Source organism: Alexandromys fortis, unplaced genomic scaffold, assembly GCF_014885135.2.
Source record: "Alexandromys fortis isolate MF-2015 unplaced genomic scaffold, M_Fortis_MF-2015_v1.1 scaffold_67, whole genome shotgun sequence".
Taxonomy (NCBI): Eukaryota; Metazoa; Chordata; class Mammalia; order Rodentia; family Cricetidae; genus Alexandromys; species Alexandromys fortis.
The window spans coordinates 5,704,335-5,710,584 of record NW_026067945.1 but is presented as its reverse complement, the minus strand read 5'-3'; the positions used below and the strand labels follow the sequence as shown (position 1 = coordinate 5,710,584).

General features: G+C 39.7%; 1 long non-coding RNA gene across 8 annotated transcripts in view; it reads right to left on the bottom strand.

The window, feature by feature from the left end:
- The window catches only part of LOC126505954 (uncharacterized), a 48,707-nt gene that overhangs the window by 31,111 nt on the left and 11,346 nt on the right, over positions 1-6,250 (bottom strand). For 7 of the 8 annotated variants that reach the window (XR_007593021.1, XR_007593022.1, XR_007593024.1 and 4 more), the window contains exon 2: positions 1,931-2,017. The exons of the other annotated variant lie outside the window; for it this stretch is intronic. This is a non-coding gene — a long non-coding RNA (uncharacterized lncRNA). The remainder of the gene's footprint in view (positions 1-1,930; positions 2,018-6,250) is intronic. 8 annotated transcript variants of the gene reach the window in all.

Below are 6,250 nucleotides of genomic sequence, written 5' to 3'. Positions count from 1 at the left end.
TATAATATAATATACATACTTATTTTCTATACTATATATAGTGTAACTATATGTAGTAAAACTATCTACAGAGCATTTGAGTTGTATTAAGCATCATGAGGACTTTGGTGCAGATCTCAAATCATCAGATGCTGCGTATAAACTGAAGACAAATACGACGCTACTTGGGAGAAGAGACCTGAGCCTACGCGGGTCTTGGTCCAGACCCATTAGAGATGACAGTTCCAGATTCTCTAGAGGCAAAGCAAATAAAATAATTTCTTATAGTGCTGAGCATTCTTAGTGACAGCCTCTAGAAGGGGGGAGCCATCCCTTTTGCCTGTGAATGAGTCCTATAGACCCTCGACTCAGACATGACAATTGCTTCTTGGTTCCGCTCCTCATTCTCCGAAGTGAGAAAAGCATCTCCAAACATCCTAGTTCGGTACACTGAATCTAATCATCCCATTTTTTGAGAGGAGGAAAATAAAGGCCAGTGGAATGGAGGTCATATACTTGGTAACTGGCAAAGCTGGAATTTACAGTCAGGGTACAGGGCTGGGCAATGCATCTCAGTGGTACATGACTTTCTCTGCAGGTGTGAGACCCTAGGGTTTGATCACAAGCACTGCAAATTAGATACATAAATAATAAGTAAATACAAAGAAACTGAGCCATGAACTATTCCACGCTGCCTCAGAATCTGAAAAATTTTCATATTCAGAAAATAAGAGAGATGTCTTGTGCCCACTCAGTGCAATGCAAATCTTCTTGCAATTACAGACTGGGTCCTAGAATAAGCTACCATCATCCTGGCTTTTCATTCAAACTTCCTGAGTATCCCCAATTTCCCAGCAATGTATGTTTTAGACAAATCCCTAACATCTAGAAACCTGGTTTTGTTGTCTGATCTACTTAAGAGATGAACAGGGGTTAAGTAGCATGTTAGTGTTCACATTCTAGCATGTGTTAGATGCTAGTCATAATCACCATTGCCATAGTCTTTTAGTCTCGATTTGTGTCATGACTTGGGGTGTAAGAAAAAATCCCCCATGGAAACTACGAGACATAGGAACACAGTTTCCAGTTCTGTCTATGTCTCTATTGACTCCCTGAATTCAGACATCCCAGCCTCAGTTTATTCATCAGCAAAATGGAAATTCAAAACAAAAATCTGCCTGAACAGAATTTCAGTAGAAGTCAAATGACTCCTGCGTGCGAAAGGACTCCATGAGTAGGAAGGGCACTGCAAAACACAGCACTTGGTGGTTTTATTGAAACAAAATGAACCTAAGTTTGGAAAGATACTAGCTGCCCAGAGTTCGTTAATAAATAATAAAAGGAGATAAAGACTTGTCTTGCTTCTCAAATAAATCACCTTCAAAATGAGATATGAAGGCTGGGCATGGTAGTTCAGGCCCTTAAACATGGCATTGGAGGGACAGAGAACAGAGACTCTCAAAGTTCCAGGTGAGTCAAGGCTCCATAGTGAGATGCTACTTTAAAAGAGAGAGAGAGAGAGAGAGAGAGAGAGAGAGAGAGAGAGAGAGAGAGAGAGAGAGAACACAGCACTAGGGAGGCAGAGGCAGGTGGATCTCTGTGCGTTTGAGGCCAGCCTGGTCTACAGTGTGAATTCCAGGACTGGCTCCATATCTACTGAGAAATCCTGTCTCATAATAAATAAATAAATAAATAAATAAATAAATAAATAAATAAATAAATAAATAAAAAAAATTTTAAAAAGAGGAAACTGGCAGGGGGGAGGCTGAGTCTATTTCTGTCATCGACTGAACGCCTAGTCCAATAGAAGTCTCAACACATCCCCAAAATGAGACATATGCAGCATCGTTAAGCCATTAAAATCTCCACATGGGTACCTTTCTCAACCATCCATTTAACTTAGTTCTTCTGTTCTCTATCTGAACTAAAAATCCTCATAATTTTATATTACCAGAGCATTCGATAACTGTGAGGTCCCAAAGTTAGGCCAGCAAATCCACTCTCTCGTTTTTGCTTTTCCATTAAGGGAGTAGTGGATCTAAATGGGGAAAAAAAAAATAAGAATGCATTTGCTGAAATATTAAACGGTGACTTCCAAGAAGCCTTCATACTCATTAAAATACTGTCAAACTCCTCAGCCTGACCAGCTGTCCGTTTGCGTGTGAACTTTAAAAATATATTTATTACTGAGCTATATAATTCGGCTTGCGCCGAAGAAGCATCTAGGGCTGGGGATTGTTTTCTGAATGGGATTATTAAGGAGTTGGGGCCTAAAGGTATATGTCTATTTTAAAAAGAAATTTTCTGATTGCAGATAACTTCTCAATTTGATTTAGTGTCGAACGATAGCGATGGGGTTGATAAGTGAGCATTCATCGGTAATTCATCTTGGGCCGGTGGAAAGTTACAGCCAAGCCGTGCTTTCCCAACAGTGACAAGCCCTATTAATCTTCTTCAGACACATTTCAATAGGTGTTCCCATCTGTGGCCAACATCTAAACGCTCTGGCATCACTGGCGACTCGAAGACACCTTCATTTCAAGTTACACTAGTGAAAATGGGATATTAGATTGTACTCTATTTTTTAACCTAATTCTCTCTTTCCATTCAATTAGCCTTTCTTGCCTGGATTTTCTGCTCACATGTAATACCATTTCCCAGGGAGAGCTCCCCAAGATTCCGTTTTCTCGGAGATACACAGTCTCCCCCCCCCCCTGAGGTTAGCAACCAACAACTATTTTTTTTAACAAATTAAAATTGCATAGATTCAGTTCTGACAGCCATTGATTGGCCTCTGATTGTGTCTGTCCTTACAAACTGGGAGCTACAAGAATAAAGAGCGGCCGAGCATTCGGAGGGCTGAAGAGAAAGGGAGAAGGCTCTGCAAACTATTTGTATTCAGATTTCGAATGCAATTTATTATTCCGAACTATGATGCTAAATTTTCATTGGGGGGGGGCGGTCCTGGAATAACGAGAGACCATTAGGAAAAAAGAGTGGAAACCATCATGTTTTCCCAAGATGATCAGTACTTAGATTGGAATCCCTCTCCTATCTTTCTGAGACTGCTGAAGGAGTGCCCTTTAAACTGGGAAATAAAAGAATCACTTTAGGATACACCATTTCACTTAAATTGCCCTTTTTCTCTCAGCAGCATCCTCTAGCTAGCTGTAAGTTTAGTGTAAGTGAGAAGAGTGTGGGGAAGGGGGTAGGCGATGGGGAGGGCGGTGCTTGATTTTGGATGGCACCTAGGTGCTTTCTCGTACCACGTTCTACCTCATAATAGGTCTGGTCTCACAGAGGAAGCGAATTTGAAAAGCATTTTTTTTTCTTGTGTACTTTAGAAATCCTTCAAAAAATTAAAACCGGATATTTTCATTTCTGGAAAGGTTAGATACACCTGCATAATGGATAGAATTTTTTTTTAGCATCAATGAAGAATGTGGATATGGGAACTGAGGAGATGTGTGACTACAGGCACAGACATGCACGGGTGCCTGTGTTGCTCTCGTGTGTGCATGTGTGAAACGTGCATTCTCCCAAGGGTCCCCTCCCTCATACAAACTCTCTTTGCACAGTGAGTATTTAAGGTTGTTAGAGATCTCAATCACCTCATGGTAGTGGTGAGTTTAAACGTGTTGTACTAATAACTTGTCCAAGAGAAATTAAATCCTTATATGTCAGAAGCACTCTACACTGGATTATCTACAAGACAAGTACTTATTGAATAAACGTTGGGACCAATTTCATTTTAATGTGACTGACTGTATGTTTCAGAGATAAAAAGACTCAAACCTGTAACTGTGTTGCCACAGTACACCCAACTTGTCTATTTCCATTACTGTCTCTCAACTTAAAATATGGAAAGACTCTCTCTCTCTCTCTCTCTCTCTCTCTCTCTCTCTCTCTCCCTCCCTCCCTCTCTCTCTCTTTCTCTCTCGTTGTTGTTCTGAAGAGCAAGGGGGAGAGATAGAAAATGCCTGGCATTCAGCCTAAAGAGAAATCATTGAAACAAATTAATCCTATGCCGTTTAAATTGACATGGTAATCCATCATCAGAGGAAGGAAACTCTGAAAGCAATCTCAGATCTGCCCCACTCTCTCCCTGGCCCTGGAGGCACAAAGACAGATAGTAAAAGAAGTGTGTGTGTGTGGGGGGGGGGGGATAATCGTAAAAATTAGAAATGCCTTGGAAAAAAATACAATTGGTTCTATCAGCTTCTACTGTCCTGCCTCTTCAAATCTCCTTTGGAGACTTTCAACAGTTACTTTCCTAAGTTTGCCTCTCAGTGATGGGTTCTTGCTTCCTGCTCTACCAGGCTGGCCATTGCCTGGTCCCCTTGAAGAGCTAGGTAACTCAGAGTGCCGAAAGCTTCCCAGTTAGTTCCACAGAAACTCTTCCCCAATGCTAGGGGCTGCTTTGGGAGGTAGGTGGGAAGTGGATTTTGCTTTGTTTATTGTGTGGGGTTTGAAGAGGCAAAGAATGGAAGAGAATGCTTTTGTTTTCCTCTCCCTGTCATTGCGCTTTTGCCCTTGGTAAAAAAGATGAAAATAGTAATTTTAAAAAGAAAACTTTTCTGACATCACGAAAAAGAGGGGCAAGCCATCCTACTCTGCCACTTGTCACCTTTTTTAGAGAGGGATTTAGCTTTCAAAGTTCTCCCCACTTTAGAAAGGCCTATGATGGCATGTTGTTAACATTTGATTTTAAAGTCATAAATTGTATAATACAGAAGAAGAAATTGTAGGTAGACGAGATGAAATGAAACCTTATTAAGAATTCAATTATAAAAACAATGTGCCTGTATTTCCAAGACATTGCATTTGAAGGGTTTATTATTTGTTTGTCTAGGGAGGGGTTCTCTTTAGCTAACATATGTGGTATTGTTTTATTTGTTTGTTTAAAGGAAGGAGATGGTGGGGGGGGTACTATAAACTGCTCATTCCTGACTGGACATACAAATCTAAACAGAAATCTAAATGATACTTAATAATGTTTCTAGCTCTATAAAGCAGGACTGTTGGAAACATTTTTAATCTTAAACATTTACCCTGTTAACACCGAGACAGTAACTGAAGACAGAGGCCGCCTACTTGACAATCAGAGACTCATCTAGGGCAGAAGGACATAAACTCAAATGGTGGCTAAAAGATGCCCCATTTTAATTTGTCTAGGATAGAACTGCTTCTAAGTTATTAGGAAAACTTTTGTGTAACTGAAACTTCAAAGTAAACATCACAGTGCTTGTCTAGAAATTTGATTCACTGATCTTTAAAGGGGCTGGGTAATTCTGACCCAAGATCATCCAAGTACTTAAGTATAACAGGAATTTCCAGAATAAACAGGGAGAGTCAAAGTCTTTTCTAGTTCATGTTATATCAGACAATAACAGTGTCAATTTTAAGACTTGTTAAGAAGTGGGGTGTGTGTGTGTGTGTGTGTGTGTGTGTGTGTGTGTGTGTGTGGAGAGAGAGATCTCTCCATCCTTAAAAGCACTTGCTGCTCCCGCCGCCGAAGACCAGAGTTTGATTCCCAGCACCCATGTTGGGTTGCTTACTAATTCTAGTTCCAGGGGACCAGACCCCTCTTATGGCCTCAGCAGGTACCTACAGGCATATACAACATAAATACAAAAAAAGTACAGATTTGGGAGTTATTTTTTAAATAAAACCCTGGAGGTTGAAAGAGTAGTTCTTCAGTAATTGAAGAACACTGAACTATACATCCTTAAAAAGATTAGACATCTTTTATTTGACTCGAATGTATATAGGAAAAATGGATTTTTGCAAGATAATACATGATTTTGAAAGCCATTAAATTAACCAAAATCACTTGGGGAAAAATCAATGGGTAAATAAGACGAGCCTTTAACACTCAGACAAGTCTATCAAGGAAAAATAACTTTTAAGATACCTCAGCACCGAAATCTCATGACACTGAATTCTTTTTAGTGTTTGAAAACATAACCAACGACGACAAGAAAATATGCAACAGAAAACTGTGAATGTTTGGGACTAAATAGGCTAACACACAATAAGCATAGTGTCCTTAATTTTTAACTTCTCGTCTTTGACATTTGACATATGATGTGATATGGTCCTGTCAAGAAATAGCCAGTGTGACATCTGTCACTGAAATCAATATTTCTTTCCTTTCATGGTTTCAGTTTTACTTTGAATGTTGAAAGGGCACCGTCTCAGGCAATTCACCATAGTCGTGTATGTAGAAATCTCTTAGATAAAATTTATCAATGTATAATGAATACTAATA